This window comes from Hemibagrus wyckioides, linkage group LG14, assembly GCF_019097595.1.
Source record: "Hemibagrus wyckioides isolate EC202008001 linkage group LG14, SWU_Hwy_1.0, whole genome shotgun sequence".
Classification (NCBI taxonomy): domain Eukaryota; kingdom Metazoa; phylum Chordata; class Actinopteri; order Siluriformes; family Bagridae; genus Hemibagrus; species Hemibagrus wyckioides.
The window spans coordinates 23,267,900-23,284,911 of NC_080723.1; the positions used below are offsets into that span (position 1 = coordinate 23,267,900).

At 36.7% G+C, this 17,012-nt stretch overlaps 1 protein-coding gene across 2 annotated transcripts in view; it reads left to right on the top strand.

Moving 5' to 3' along the window:
* Window positions 1-8,460: 8,460 nt before the first annotated feature.
* The window catches only part of fam135b (family with sequence similarity 135 member B), a 73,858-nt gene continuing 65,306 nt past the window's right edge, over window positions 8,461-17,012 (top strand). Inside the window, exon 1 of one of the 2 annotated variants that reach the window (XM_058408590.1) lies at window positions 8,461-8,735. The gene's annotated coding sequence lies outside the window, so the exon portion shown is untranslated. The remainder of the gene's footprint in view (window positions 8,736-17,012) is intronic. The other variant, XM_058408588.1, reaches the window with a different exon arrangement.

A 17,012-nucleotide genomic window follows, 5' to 3' on the forward strand; every position in this document is an offset into this window, starting at 1 on the left:
GTCCAGGGCCCGACAGTGGCAGCACAGCAGGGCTTTAATCCTGACCTTCCCATTAACAACCCAGGGTCTCAAAGCAGCTTTACAGAAGTAAAATATTAGTTTATCTCTAACATTTATCCCTAATGAGAAGCCTAAGGTGACGGTGGTGAGGAAAAACTCCCTGAGATGCTATGAGGAAGAAACCTTCAGAGGAACCAGGCTCAGAAGGGAACCTCATCCTCATTTGGGTGACACTGGACAGGAAATAATGTCCTTTCTTTAGCAGTTTATATTCAGATGCAATTGTGCAACCAAGAGCTCCTGAGGAACTAACAGGTCAGAGTAGTTTCTGAGTTCATTTATAGACTCAGCACTTGACTGATGCAGCGGCAGTTCAAAGACGGTGTGGTAGTCTCTTCAACCTTCAGTAGATGTTTTTGGTTGTGGGCTGAAGCTTAACGTTTCTTCTCATCCTTCTAGTATAGATCAGATCCTAAGAAGGAAACGGCTGGTTGATGAAGATTGTATGTGAGTTTCTTTAGTAGTTGAAGATCGAGTGAAGAGATGTAGAGAGATTAAAACAGAATGTAGTTAATACACAGTATATGATTATGAAATGATTCAGCATTTCTCTCAGTACCTTGGTGATAAAGGTCCTGAAGGTCTGGAAGACTCAAGGAGCATTTTGTTAGACTACATGGTATTACCAGGTATTCATGATGTTCTAAGGTCATGAGAGAAGGAAATGATTTTATTGAGACAGAGCTAATCACCTAGCATGTGTGTAAAGTAAAAGTCTAAGTACAATAGGTGAAGGAGATATATTGGAGAATGTAGAGAAAAAAACAGGAAAAAAACTAACATTTAAAATTATAAACAAGGCAGAAAATCTAAAAAAGGACTAAATAAATAAGTAAAAAATAATAATAATAATCAGTAGTCTCTAAAGTAAAGAAGAACTGCTTTATTTATTCATAAAAAAAATCAGCAAGAGTGTTAAAAAATTTTCTGTAATTGTAAAATTATGACTTGAGAAGACACATTGTGTGTGTGTGTGTGTGTGTTCTCATCTGCATGTGAGTGCGAGTGTGTCCGTGATAAATTTATGCTGCAATGCTCCCAGCGTTCCCCAGTCCCCCAGAGGCACGGCGTTCTGTCTCCTGTCACATCAACGGCGATGTAATTGATAGTTTATGGGAAGAGTTTAAGCACACCTGTTTAACATGTTCCTACATCTCCATCTTCACATGTCTGCAATTAGATATCTTTAATCCCAGGATGATCTTCTGACAGGCTCATTTATCATCCTGACAATCACAGAGAGCTGTTTTCCCTGCAGTGGGTGTGAGGACGGATCAAACATGCCACACAGGAAGTGCAGATGATTCACATGCTAAAGGCGAGAGGAACATTAAAGGCTTTTAGATGTGAGGTAAAGAGACGCTGAGGAGAACAAAGCACATGGGACAGGTTGGGTTAATTGGAAGAAGTGTGAAATGAAAGTTCTGATCTGTTCTCCATGTGATAGCAGAACAGCTCTGACTCGTCGAGGCATGGACTCCACAAGACCTCTGAAGGTGTGCTGTGGTTTCTGGAGGCGAGACTTTAGCAGCAGATCCTTTATGTCCTGTAAGTTATGAGGTGGAGCCTCTATGGATCAGACTGGATTGTCCAGCACGTCCTACAGAAACTTGATCAGATTGAGATCTGTTGAATTTGGAGGTCAAGTCAACACCTCTAGGAGTCTGCATGGCTGATATCCTGCAGCTACAGATCTCCATACGCAGCTGGATCTGACTCCTTTCTTTCAGAGCCACTTTTTCAGCAGCTGTTCTGTCGGATCGGACCAAACAGACCAGCCTTCTCAACTCATGTATGTCAGTGAGCCTTGGACACTCATGAGCCAGTCATGGCTTCAACTTGTTCTTCCTTGGAGCACTTTTCCTTGGAAAAACTAAACACTGCATACCAGGAACACACCTAGACCTGATGTTTTGGAGAAGCTCTAGAGATCTGACCCAGTTGTCTATAATAATAATAATAATAATAATACATTTTATTTATAGGCGCCTTTCTCAAAACCCAAGGACACCAAACAATGAGTTACAAAACAAAGCACATAGAAACAATATGACAAAAAACAAGCAAATATAACAAAAAAAAATACAGAAGACTGTGACTGTGTGAGAGGGCAAGTACGATTTAAGAAGAGTAAGCAAGCTTAAACAGGTGAGACTTGAGTCTAGATTTAAAGGTAGACAGAGAGTCAAGGTTACAGACACTACAATCTGTCCCCAGTCAAAGTCATTTTGATTCTTACACTGAATCCATGGTGGTTCAAGTGGTTAAGGCTCTGGTTTGTTGATCAGAGGATTGGGGTTCAAGCCCTAAGCTCCACTGTTGGGCAACTGAGCAAGGCCCTTAACCGTTCCTGCTCCAGGAGGCACTGTTTCTAAGCTGCCCCTGTGCTCTGACCCCAAGTTCCTGTGCTGTAATGTATGTGTGGTGATAACAAAGGCTTCCTGCCATCAGTTCTTCTGCTTTTTACCCATTTTTCCTGCTTCCAATACATCAGCTTCCAGAACTGACTGCTCACGAGATAATCAAAGTTTCTCACTTCATTTATTAGTGGTTTTAATGTTATAGCTGATTGGACACCATCTGGATCTGAAGATCAGTGAATATGGAAACGTTCACAAGGATCTGAATGGACTAGAGAAGAAAGAAAATGTACTACAATATTAAAAAAAAATCAAAATAAAAATCTGCTCATTTACCCCATTAAAAGTGTAGAAACATCTTCAAAAAACTGATCGACCACACACACACACACACACACACCAAACAGAGTACCATAAATCATCAGGGAAATGAAATTTCCCCAACAAACGACAGACAATAACATTACACAGAGCCACAGCGTAACCTTGAGAGGAAAGATAAGAGATACGAGTTATTCGATACACTAAAAATACACACGTCATTATTCGAAATACAAACGACAGAAAATGAAGATAGACTGGAGTTGTGCCTCTGTCTAGGAGAGTTCACCAAATTATCAGAAGACTATAAAATAACTGTCACAATCGGAGAGAGATGAAGATAAAGGAAGCCAAAACTAATCCCATCTAGACATTAGAGTAAATATGTTTTTTTACCATGTGTGTATATGGTAAAGAGAGAGAGAGAGAGAGAGAGAGAGAGAGAGACAGACAGATACAGACAGACAGAGATGAAGAGAGTGAGAGAGAGAGAGAGACAGACAGAGAGACAGACAGACAGAGACAGACAGGGAGAGATGAAGAGAGTGAGAGAGAGAGAAAGAGAGAGAGAGAGAGAGAGAGAGAGAGAGAGAGAGAGAGAGACAGAGAGAGAGTGAGAGAGAGAGTGAGACAGAGAGAGAGAGACAGAGGAAACATAATCATTAAGTGTTGAAATCTCCAGTCATGGGATTAAACCTCACAAGCTGTTTTCTGTGTGTGTGTGTGTGTGTGTGTTTAATGTTATACTATATAAAAACAGTGTGTGTCTGTGTTATAGAATGTAGGAATATGGGTGTGTTATTAATGTTTTAAGAGAAGATGTTTAATGTTACACTATATAAACAATGGTGATGTCATTGATGTTATAGAATATGGAAACATGGGCGTGTCACTGCTGTGATAGTGTATGATAATATAAAAACATGGGTGTGTGATTTGTTTTTATAGAATATAGAAATAAGGGTGTCATTATAGAAACATGGGCATGTATTTACTGTAATAGTATATAGAAACATAATCATGTACCTGTTATTATTTTTTTTAAATTTAATTTCATTGTCTGTACCGCTTATCCGATCTATCCTCGGGTCACAGGGAGCCTGTGCCTATCCCAGGCGTCATCGGGTATCAAGGCAGGATACACCCTGGAGAGAGTACCAACCCATAGCAGGGCACACACACACTACAGGCAATTTAGAGACTCCAGTCAGCCTAGAAGCATGTCTTTGGACTGTGGGAGGAAACGGGAGCACCCGGAGGAAACCCACCAAGCACGGGGAGAACATCAAAACTCCACACACACAGGGAGGGAGAGTGAGACTCAAACCCAGGACGCTGGAGGGGTGAGGCAAACGTGCACACCACTAAGCCACCATGCCGCCCACTTGTTATTACAGTATTTTGAAATGTGGGTGTGTTCTTGATGTTATAGTATATGGAAACATGGTGGGGGGGTATTGGTGTAATAAAGTATAGTTATGTCATTGAAGTTATAACATATGGAAATTTGGGGGTGTCTTTGATGTTATAGAATATGGGAACATTGGTACCTATTTGGTGTTATACAGTACTACATAAAACATGGGTGTGTCTTTGATGTTATAGAATATTTAGACATGGGTGTGTCTTTGATATTATAGAATAAGGAAAATTGGGTGTGTCTTTGATATTATAGAATAAGGAAAATTGGGTGTGTCTTTGATGTTATAGAATATTTTAAACATGGGCGTGTCTTTGATGTTATAGAATATTTTAAACATGGGTGTGTCTTTGATGTTATAGAATATTTTAAACATGGGTGTGTCTTTGATGTTATAGAATATTTTAAACATAGGTGTGTCTTTGATGTTATAGAATATTTTAAACATGGGCGTGTCTTTGATGTTATAGAATATTTTAAACATAGGTGTGTCTTTGATGTTATAGAATATTTTAAACATAGGTGTGTCTTTGATGTTATAGAATAATTAGACATGGGTGTGTCTTTTGATGTTACAGAATATTTAGACATGGGTGTGTCTTTGATGTTATAGAATATTTTAAACATAGGTGTGTCTTTGATGTTATAGAATATTTAGACATGGGTGTGTCTTTGATGTTATAGAATATTTTAAACATAGGTGTGTCTTTGATGTTATAGAATATTTTAAACATGGGTGTGTCTTTGATGTTATAGAATATTTAGACATGGGTGTGTCTTTGATGTTATAGAATACTTAGACATGGGTGTGTCTTTGATGTTATAGAATATTTTAAACATAGGTGTGTCTTTGATGTTATAGAATATTTTAAACATAGGTGTGTCTTTGATGTTATAGAATATTTAGACGTGTGTGTCTTTGATGTTATAGAATATTTAGACATGGGTGTGTCTTTGATATTATAGAATAAGGAAAATTGGGTGTGTCTTTGATGTTATAGAATATTTTAAACATGGGTGTGTCTTTGATGTTATAGAATATTTTAAACATGGGTGTGTCTTTGATGTTATAGAATATTTTAAACATAGGTGTGTCTTTGATGTTATAGAATATTTTAAACATGGGCGTGTCTTTGATGTTATAGAATATTTTAAACATAGGTGTGTCTTTGATATTATAGAATATTTTAAACATAGGTGTGTCTTTGATGTTATAGAATATTTTAAACATAGGTGTGTCTTTGATGTTATAGAATATTTTAAACATGGGTGTGTCTTTGATGTTATAGAATAATTAGACATGGGTGTGTCTTTGATGTTATAGAATATTTTAAACATAGGTGTGTCTTTGATGTTATAGAATATTTAAACATGGGTGTGTCTTTGATGTTATAGAATATTTAGACATGGGTGTATCTTTGATGTTATAGAATATTTTAAACATGGGTGTGTCTTTGATGTTATAGAATATTTTAAACATAGGTGTGTCTTTGATGTTATAGAATATTTAGACATGGGTGTGTCTTTGATGTTATAGAATATTTTAAACATGGGTGTGTCTTTGATGTTATAGAATATTTAGACATGGGTGTGTCTTTGATGTTATAGAATACTTAGACATGGGTGTGTCTTTGATGTTATAGAATATTTTAAACATAGGTGTGTCTTTGATGTTATAGAATATTTTAAACATAGGTGTGTCTTTGATGTTATAGAATATTTAGACGTGTGTGTCTTTGATGTTATAGAATATTTAGACATGGGTGTGTCTTTGATATTATAGAATAAGGAAAATTGGGTGTGTCTTTGATGTTATAGAATATTTTAAACATGGGTGTGTCTTTGATGTTATAGAATATTTTAAACATGGGTGTGTCTTTGATGTTATAGAATATTTTAAACATGGGTGTGTCTTTGATGTTATAGAATATTTTAAACATGGGCGTGTCTTTGATGTTATAGAATATTTTAAACATAGGTGTGTCTTTGATGTTATAGAATATTTTAAACATAGGTGTGTCTTTGATGTTATAGAATATTTTAAACATAGGTGTGTCTTTGATGTTATAGAATATTTTAAACATAGGTGTGTCTTTGATGTTATAGAATATTTTAAACATGGGTGTGTCTTTGATGTTATAGAATAATTAGACATGGGTGTGTCTTTGATGTTATAGAATATTTTAAACATAGGTGTGTCTTTGATGTTATAGAATATTTAAACATGGGTGTGTCTTTGATGTTATAGAATATTTAGACATGGGTGTATCTTTGATGTTATAGAATATTTTAAACATGGGTGTGTCTTTGATGTTATAGAATATTTTAAACATAGGTGTGTATTTGATGTTATAGAATATTTTAAACATGGGCGTGTCTTTGATGTTATAGAATATTTTAAACATAGGTGTGTCTTTGATGTTATAGAATATTTTAAACATAGGTGTGTCTTTGATGTTATAGAATAATTAGACATGGGTGTGTCTTTGATGTTATAGAATATTTTAAACATAGGTGTGTCTTTGATGTTATAGAATATTTTAAACATAGGTGTGTCTTTGATGTTATAGAATATTTTAAACATAGGTTTGTCTTTGATGTTATAGAATATTTTAAACATAGGTGTGTCTTTGATGTTATAGAATATTTCAAACATAGGTGTGTCTTTGATGTTATAGAATAATTAGACATGGGTGTGTCTTTGATGTTATAGAATATTTTAAACATAGGTGTGTCTTTGATGTTATAGAATATTTTAAACATAGGTGTGTCTTTGATGTTATAGAATATTTAGACATGGGTGTGTCTTTGATGTTATAGAATATTTAGACATGGGTGTGTCTTTGATGTTATAGAATATTTTAAACATGGGTGTGTCTTTGATGTTATAGAATACTTAGACATGGGTGTGTCTTTGATGTTATAGAATATTTTAAACATAGGTGTGTCTTTGATGTTATAGAATATTTTAAACATGGGTGTGTCTTTGATGTTATAGAATATTTTAAACATAGGTGTGTCTTTGATGTTATAGAATAATTAGACATGGGTGTGTCTTTGATGTTATAGAATATTTTAAACATAGGTGTGTCTTTGATGTTATAGAATATTTTAAACATGGGTGTGTCTTTGATGTTATAGAATATTTAGACATGGGTGTGTCTTTGATGTTATAGAATATTTAGACATGGGTGTGTCTTTGATGTTATAGAATATTTAGACATGGGTGTGTCTTTGATGTTATAGAATATTTAGACATGGGTGTGTCTTTGATGTTATATTATGTGGAAACATTGTGTATAAAATCATATGGAATATGAAACCTTTAGTAAACATTTTCCCTTTTTTTCCTACAAAGGAATAATTTCTATGCTTCTATCAGTAAAGTAAATCTAGTCATTAAGTATGACATACACATGAAATTGTCTGAGCTTTGTGTAAGCACCTGATGGCTTCATCATGACCACGAGTTTACAGTGAGTGCACGAGAACAGGAACAGCAGAACATGTGAGGTGTACAGCTGGGTTTGTTTTGCCTGCATTAGATCTGTCTTGATAATAAACAGAGAGGACACAGTGACCTGGAGAGAGAGAGAGAGAGAGAGAGAGAGAGAGAGAGAGAGAAAGATACGCAGTGCGCATAGTGCAATATTTTCACTACATTTCCATTGACAGCCTGGTCTGATGGTCACTGTCTACATCCTGTGCACAGACTTCAGATTTAATCTTCGAGCATATTTATAATAATAGTCTTACAGGACACGTAACACGACACGTGACCCGTGTCAACAAGTTACAGTTCCTCAACTTACTCCAAACTTGCAGTATAACCTACTCCTGTTTTCTGTGTATTCTAAAATATACACAGAATCTAAAAGAACTTGATTAAATTCAAATTCAAATTTAATTAAAATGACACAAAACTGTAAATAATAATATACTTAGTGAATATTTATGTTTTATTGTATTTTATTAGTGCATAATTTCATATAATTATATATTGTTTAATTATTATTATTATTATTATTATTATTATTATTATTATTATTATTATTGTGTAGTACAATCCGTCTTTCTTTACCTGCCATAAATTAACATTCACCTCGAGCTCTCAAGGACACACACACACACACAGAGGGATAGAGATACATACATAAAGAGAGAGAGAGAGAGAGAGAGAGAGAGAGAGAGAGAGAGAGAGAGAATGACAGCAACACTTACTCTTAATTCTCTCTCTCTCTCTCTCTCTCTCTCTCCCTTGTAGCATAAAGCGCGTTCACGTCGACAGCTGAAGCGCGTTCCCGCTGGCGTTCAGCACGCGCCGCAGTCCCGTGCTGCGACTGAATTGTGCGTAACCATGACAACAGCGACAGCAGCAGCAGTGGCGGCGGCAGTGGCGCGGTGAAGCCGCGCTTTTATTCCTCCGGTGAACGGAAATCTGATCTCTCTCTCTCACACACACACACACACATGCACACGGGCGCTATACCTACTCCATCTTAATGCCCTAGGAGCGGACAGAACCGGAACAGAACCGGGAGTGGTGTGGACCGGAGCGGGGTCTCGCGGCACAGGTGAGACATTACGGATGATATTAACGAGATCATTATGAGAATGGGTAGCGCGAGACGATCGGCGTGCCGCTGTGTTGTTTACCCGCGCGCGTGTAGTGCACTGTGTGTTACATGGCGCGTGCTTCTGTATGCCATGCACATATATAGGGGCGATCTATATTTGAAGTTTCAGCCTAGTATAATGGATTCATTTATCTCTACCAGGTCCATTTCTATTTACATCCTATAACTTAGCTCTATAAACTTATATCTTTACCATGCATATACCTCAACATATGTTTATTACTGTTTATTACACATATAGCTTACTCATATCATGTACATATAATACACATTAAATATTATATATACATGCAGATTAAATAGACAGGCGTACTGTGTGTGTGTGTGTGTGATATGTAATCATATATAGAATCATTTACACATCAATATCATGAGCGTATCTGATATCCAATCACATCTATATGATCTGATATCGTACATATGCATCAGACATTAAACATTATCACGCCCCCTTTTTATCATCCAAATCATACTGGGATCTTTTACCTGTCTCGGGTACATGCACACCTCTGTCAGATAGCATGCATATGTTATTATACTTATAAGGACCATACATATTGTAGTATATACACACACACACACACACACACACATATATAAACATCATCATATCATATATAGAGCTATGTACATATATACATACATATCATGTATTCATAAGCATTATATACATCTTGACATTACACACACACACACACACACACCATGTATTGTAAAGTGTCTTACACATATAGGATTGTAGACTATATACTATAAAAGCGTACATCATGGATAATTTAGCATACATAGAAGCACACACACACACACACCGTTCTGTATTTCACAGAAGTATCATACAGTATGTTCTATCATGCAGCTTATAATAATGCATTTTGTACATAATATTGTCATATATGAGTTTTTCACCACACGATTCATTCAGTTTTTTACAAATGATTCATTTATTTCAAGTGATTCTTAGTGCATGAGTCATTTAACTCACGTGATTTGTTATGTGTGATTTATTTAATTCACATGATTCATGTGCATGATTCATTTACTTCATATGATTTATATGCATGATTCATTTACTTCACATGATTCATATGCACGATTCATTTACTTCACGTGAATATTTCCGTGTGATTTAATTTCTTCACAGGATTCATATGCATGATTCATTTACTTTACATGAATCTTTATATGTGATTCATTTACTTCACGTGAATCTTTATGTGTGATTCATTTACTTCACATGATTCATATGCATGATTCATTGACTTCACGTGAATCTTTATGCTTGATTCATTTACTTCACGTGAATATTTATGCATGATTCATTTACTTCATGTGATTCAAATGCATGATTCATTTACTTCATGTGAATCTTTATGCATGAGTCATTTACTTCACATGATTCATATGCATGATTCATTGACTTCACGTGAATCTTTATGCTTGATTCATTTACTTCACGTGAATATTTATGCATGATTCATTTACTTCATGTGATTCAAATACATGATTCATTTACTTCATGTGAATCTTTATGCATGATTCATTTACTTCCCAAGATTCATATGCATGATTCATTTACTTCCACGTGAATCTTTATGCATGATTCTTTTTGTTTCACATGATTCATGGGTATGATTCATTTATTTCACATGATTTGTTATGCATGATTCATTTACTTCACATGATTCGTTATGCATAATTCATTTAATTCGCATGATTCTTAATGAGAGATTAATTTACTTCACATGATTCATGTGTATGATTCATTTATTTCACATGATTCGTTATGAGTGATTAATTTACTTCACATGATTCGTTATGCATGATTCATTTACTTCACATGATTCGTGTGCATGTTTCGTTTACTTCACATGATTCATGTGAAGTAAACGAATGATTCATTTACTTTATATGTTTAATATGCATGATTCTTTACTTCACATGAATCTTTATGCATGATTCATTTACATCACATTATTCATATGCATGATTCATTTACTTCACGTGAATCTTTATGCGTGATTCATTTACTTTTACATGAATCTTTATGCATGATTCATTTACTTCACATGATTCTTTATGCATGATTCATTTACTTCACATGATTCTTTATGCATGATTCATTTACTTCATGTGAATCTTTATGCATGATTTATTTACTTCACATGATTCTTTATGCATGATTCATTTACTTCATGTGAATCTTTATGCATGATTTATTTACTATCATGTGGGTTTAATTTATCACACATATGTGATTTGTCTGGACTGTGTAATTGTGTAGACGTGTTAGCTTCCACATCACATATCCTAACATGTGTCATGTTATATGTAGAACAGATTGTGTATGTATTGCATAAAATCTTAACAATGGGTATGGGACATTGTGTAGATCGGACCACTTGTCTGTCACACACTCACATACACACACACACACTGATGATGAATAAACTACAGGCAGTACTGTGGGGAGCAATAACACACATAACACACACAACAGGAGTGTGTGTTCAGGGATTTAGAGTAGAGGAAGAGAAGATGAACAGTGTGACGCTGAGGGTTTAGCGATCAGTTCACACACCTTACACTCACAGGACGTTTACACGAGGATGTAGCATTCATCTTGTCCTTTTAATTGGCTCAGGATTCCAAAATGAGCTAATTCCTAGCATGAGAGTTACTCCACAAAATCAGATTGCTAATTAGCTGATAGCATTTATTTATTTATTTATTTTTTTGGTTTCAGCTTAATGTAATTCCCCTTTGGCGTTATCTATAGCATATGTAAATGCTAATGCTGTAGCCTAACCTAGAGATATACAGCAATGTTAGCATACAAGCAGAACATTAGCAAAGCTCATAGCATATTGTGCTAATTCTTTTGTGCTGATTAAGGCTAATACTGCTAATGATGCAGTGTGGTGTTTTAATGCTAGTTCTGTAGTGTTGTGTTGTGGTCTAATGCTAGTTCTGTAGTGTTGTGTTGTGGTCTAATGCTAGTTCTGTAGTGTAGTGTTGTGGTCTAATGCTAGTTCTGTAGTGTTGTGGTCTAATGCTAGTTCTGTAGTGTTGTGTTGTGGTCTAATGCTAGTTCTGTAGTGTTGTGGTCTAATGCTAGTTCTGTAGTGTTGTGTTGTGGTCTAATGCTAGTTCTGTAGTGTTGTGGTCTAATGCTAGTTCTGTAGTGTTGTGTTTTAATGCTAGTTCTGTAGTGTTGTGTTGTGGTCTAATGCTAGTTCTGTAGTGTTGTGTTGTGGTCTAATGCTAGTTCTGTAGTGTTGTGTTGTGGTCTAATGCTAGTTCTGTAGTGTTGTGTTGTGGTCTAATGCTAGTTCTGTAGTGTTGTGTTGTGGTCTAATGCTAGTTCTGTAGTGTTGTGTTGTGGTCTAATGCTAGTTCTGTAGTGTTGTGTTGTGGTCTAATGCTAGTTCTGTAGTGTTGTGTTGTGGTCTAATGCTAGTTCTGTAGTGTTGTGTTGTGGTCTAATGCTAGTTCTGTAGTGTTGTGGTCTAATGCTAGTTCTGTAGTGTAGTGTTGTGGTCTAATGCTAGTTCTGTAGTGTTGTGGTCTAATGCTAGTTCTGTAGTGTTGTGGTCTAATGCTAGTTCTGTAGTGTTGTGGTCTAATGCTAGTTCTGTAGTGTTGTGGTCTAATGCTAGTTCTGTAGTGTTGTGGTCTAATGCTAGTTCTGTAGTGTAGTGTTGTGGTCTAATGCTAGTTCTGTAGTGTTGTGGTCTAATGCTAGTTCTGTAGTGTAGTGTTGTGGTCTAATGCTAGTTCTGTAGTGTTGTGGTCTAATGCTAGTTCTGTAGTGTTGTGTTGTGGTCTAATGCTAGTTCTGTAGTGTTGTGGTCTAATGCTAGTTCTGTAGTGTTGTGTTGTGGTCTAATGCTAGTTCTGTAGTGTTGTGTTGTGGTCTAATGCTAGTTCTGTAGTGTTGTGGTCTAATGCTAGTTCTGTAGTGTTGTGTTGTGGTCTAATGCTAGTTCTGTAGTGTTGTGGTCTAATGCTAGTTCTGTAGTGTTGTGTTGTGGTCTAATGCTAGTTCTGTAGTGTTGTGGTCTAATGCTAGTTCTGTAGTGTTGTGTTGTGGTCTAATGCTAGTTCTGTAGTGTTGTGGTCTAATGCTAGTTCTGTAGTGTTGTGGTCTAATGCTAGTTCTGTAGTGTTGTGTTGTGGTCTAATGCTAGTTCTGTAGTGTTGTGGTCTAATGCTAGTTCTGTAGTGTAGTGTTGTGGTCTAATGCTAGTTCTGTAGTGTTGTGGTCTAATGCTAGTTCTGTAGCATTGTGTTGTGGTCTAATGCTAGTTCTGTAGTGTTGTGGTCTAATGCTAGTTCTGTAGTGTTGTGGTCTAATGCTAGTTCTGTAGTGTTGTGGTCTAATGCTAGTTCTGTAGTGTTGTGTTGTGGTCTAATGCTAGTTCTGTAGTGTTGTGTTGTGGTCTAATGCTAGTTCTGTAGTGTAGTGTTGTGGTCTAATGCTAGTTCTGTAGTGTTGTGGTCTAATGCTAGTTCTGTAGTGTTGTGTTGTGGTCTAATGCTAGTTCTGTAGTGTTGTGGTCTAATGCTAGTTCTGTAGCATTGTGTTGTGGTCTAATGCTAGTTCTGTAGTGTTGTGGTCTAATGCTAGTTCTGTAGTGTTGTGGTCTAATGCTAGTTCTGTAGTGTTGTGTTGTGGTCTAATGCTAGTTCTGTAGTGTTGTGTTGTGGTCTAATGCTAGTTCTGTAGTGTTGTGTTGTGGTCTAATGCTAGTTCTGTAGTGTTGTGTTGTGGTCTAATGCTAGTTCTGTAGTGTAGTGTTGTGGTCTAATGCTAGTTCTGTAGTGTTGTGTTGTGGTCTAATGCTAGTTCTGTAGTGTTGTGGTCTAATGCTAGTTCTGTAGCATTGTGTTGTGGTCTAATGCTAGTTCTGTAGTGTTGTGGTCTAATGCTAGTTCTGTAGTGTTGTGGTCTAATGCTAGTTCTGTAGTGTTGTGTTGTGGTCTAATGCTAGTTCTGTAGTGTTGTGGTCTAATGCTAGTTCTGTAGTGTTGTGTTGTGGTCTAATGCTAGTTCTGTAGTGTTGTGGTCTAATGCTAGTTCTGTAGTGTTGTGGTCTAATGCTAGTTCTGTAGTGTTGTGGTCTAATGCTAGTTCTGTAGTGTAGTGTTGTGGTCTAATGCTAGTTCTGTAGTGTTGTGTTGTGGTCTAATGCTAGTTCTGTAGTGTTGTGGTCTAATGCTAGTTCTGTAGTGTTGTGGTCTAATGCTAGTTCTGTAGTGTTGTGGTCTAATGCTAGTTCTGTAGTGTTGTGGTCTAATGCTAGTTCTGTAGTGTTGTGGTCTAATGCTAGTTCTGTAGTGTTGTGGTCTAATGCTAGTTCTGTAGTGTTGTGGTCTAATGCTAGTTCTGTAGTGTTGTGTTGTGGTCTAATGCTAGTTCTGTAGTGTTGTGTTGTGGTCTAATGCTAGTTCTGTAGTGTTGTGTTGTGGTCTAATGCTAGTTCTGTAGTGTTGTGGTCTAATGCTAGTTCTGTAGTGTTGTGGTCTAATGCTAGTTCTGTAGTGTTGTGGTCTAATGCTAGTTCTGTAGTGTTGTGTTGTGGTCTAATGCTAGTTCTGTAGTGTTGTGGTCTAATGCTAGTTCTGTAGTGTTGTGGTCTAATGCTAGTTCTGTAGTGTTGTGGTCTAATGCTAGTTCTGTAGTGTTGTGGTCTAATGCTAGTTCTGTAGTGTTGTGGTCTAATGCTAGTTCTGTAGTGTTGTGGTCTAATGCTAGTTCTGTAGTGTTGTGGTCTAATGCTAGTTCTGTAGTGTTGTGGTCTAATGCTAGTTCTGTAGTGTTGTGGTCTAATGATGATATCATCTTTTGGGTTATTGATGTATTGTTGCTGGCTAATAATTCCACATGTTGTTACGGTGTGATGCTAAAACTGTTGCGCTAGTGCTAACATGCTCTGTTGTGGTATAATGCTAATGCTCTTGTGTAGAGGTTGCAGCCTAGTGATGTTGTGTGTTCTGGGTTAATAGTGTTGTTGTTGAAAGTACTGTATGTTCATGATGCTATTACTTTGCTAGCTAATGATAAAATCTTCTGTAATCATTTCTCACTGCTGGGTTTTTGTTCTAATGCTAATCGTAAGCTCATTTTCTTAAACGTTGTTAGCTTTGAAGCCACTAAAGTAGCTTGACTAAATAAACTCAGGAGCAGGAGATTTTGTGATTTTAATGTGTGTATGGTGTAATGAGTAGCCTGGAGCATCGGCTTCTCCGCTGATTCACTTAATCAGACCATTTTCCAGTTACAGTGACTTTCCCTGCAATATCTGATGTAAGGCCCCCAGAGAACACAGTGTAGCTGATTAGAAACCAGTGAATAAGAAAACAGTGAGAGGAACAGCACACACACACACACACACACACACACACACACACACATGCAAAATCAACAATCTGTTATCTACTGGTCAGTTTGGTCAGTTGATAGAGCCTGTGGTTAAAGGAAAGGCTGCCTGTAGTTAAGGTGTGTGATTAGTTTTAAAAAGTTGTCTGTAGTTTTGGTGTGTGATTAAAATAAAATAAAAAAGCTGTCAAGGTATGGGGTGTCATTAGATTATAAAAAATAGGCTGTCTGTAGTTAAGGCGAAACTGTGTTTAGGATACAGACTGTCTGTAGTTACAGCTTACGTACCTGTGGTTATACTGTTATAATCTACTGTAGCTACTTGTGACTGTTGACAAAAAGAACTATCCACTGAGAGAGACTGTAAGTAGGAGATGTTTCTACATGAACAGTAAATGTCAAATGCATTTGAATATTATCTATATTTAATTATTTCCTTCTTCCTGGACCCACTTCATGCTGCCTCATGCAGTCTAATGAATGCAGACATTTGTATGAAAACACACGCACACACACACACACACACACACACATACTTTCAGGTCATGTCTTGCAGAGAACCGAAGGATCACCAGAGGAAAGTCTGGTGGCATTTTCCTCCATGTCCTTGGCATTTACATCCTTGACATAAAAAATATTCCGGAATTTAAACAAGCGTTTTGAATATTGCAGCGACGGCAGGTTGTGTGGAATTTCTACTGACATGTCCATTACGTTCTCAGTCCCAGGAGAGTGAAACAGAAAGACTGCTGATGCTAGCGAGCTGATTCTGACATGGACAAACTCAATTAGTACACCAGCGTTCAACATTCACTTCCTGATGGGTTTAGCGTATCAGATATACGATATATTACACCACAATTAAACAAACCTTTCATTAAAACATTGAGTCCAGTTGTACTGCAGCCGTGTCTCTACAGGACTGATAGACAATCAGAAAAGTTCTGCACAGGCATATTGTTTTTCCCCAAGCTACAGATGGTACAAATGCACCCTTGAAGGTACACCAGTGTTCCTTGGAGTCCAATTGTGTACCTTAATGACATTCCTGCACAGCTATTAAAGGCACACAGGATGAGTGTATCATCACACTCGTATTTAGCTTGTTGAACATGGCATTCAGCATTTATTCCTCTCTTCTTGCTCTTTTCCACTCTTTTAGTAAGGCTTCCACTAGATGCTGGAGGATCTGTGATCGTTAGTGAGATCAGTAATCGTCCTGATGTCAGTCTGATGGTCAGGTGGTCAGGGGTTAACAAAAATAGTACACAGAGTATAATAGGCCATAAAGTGGACATGATTTATATGTGTGTGTCTCACATATTAGAACGTTTGCAAATTAAGAAATTAGTTTAGATTTTTATGTCTACTTTTAATAAAGTGGCTATATTCTTATATATATAATTATCAGCACATTATATCTATCTATCTATCTATCTGTCTGTCTGTCTGTCTGTCTGTCTATCTATCTATCTATCTATCTATCTATCTATCTATCTATCTATCTATCTATCTATCTATCTATCTATCTATCTATCTATCCATCCATCCATCCATCCATCCATCCATCCATCTATCTATCTATGCATATACACTACCAGTCAAAAGTTTGGACACACCTTCTAATTCCATGGTCTTTCCTGATGTTTATTTCTTTCTACATTGTAACACAATGCTGAAGGCGGCCGAAATCCACAATAATGTCCTTTGAACAGTTGATATTGAGATATGTCTGCTACTGATGCTCTGTAAAGCCTTCATAACGCCTCTAATCTGAGGTGCTGTTAATTGGTGATTTCTGAGGCTGGTAACTCTAAATGAACTTCTCCTCTGCA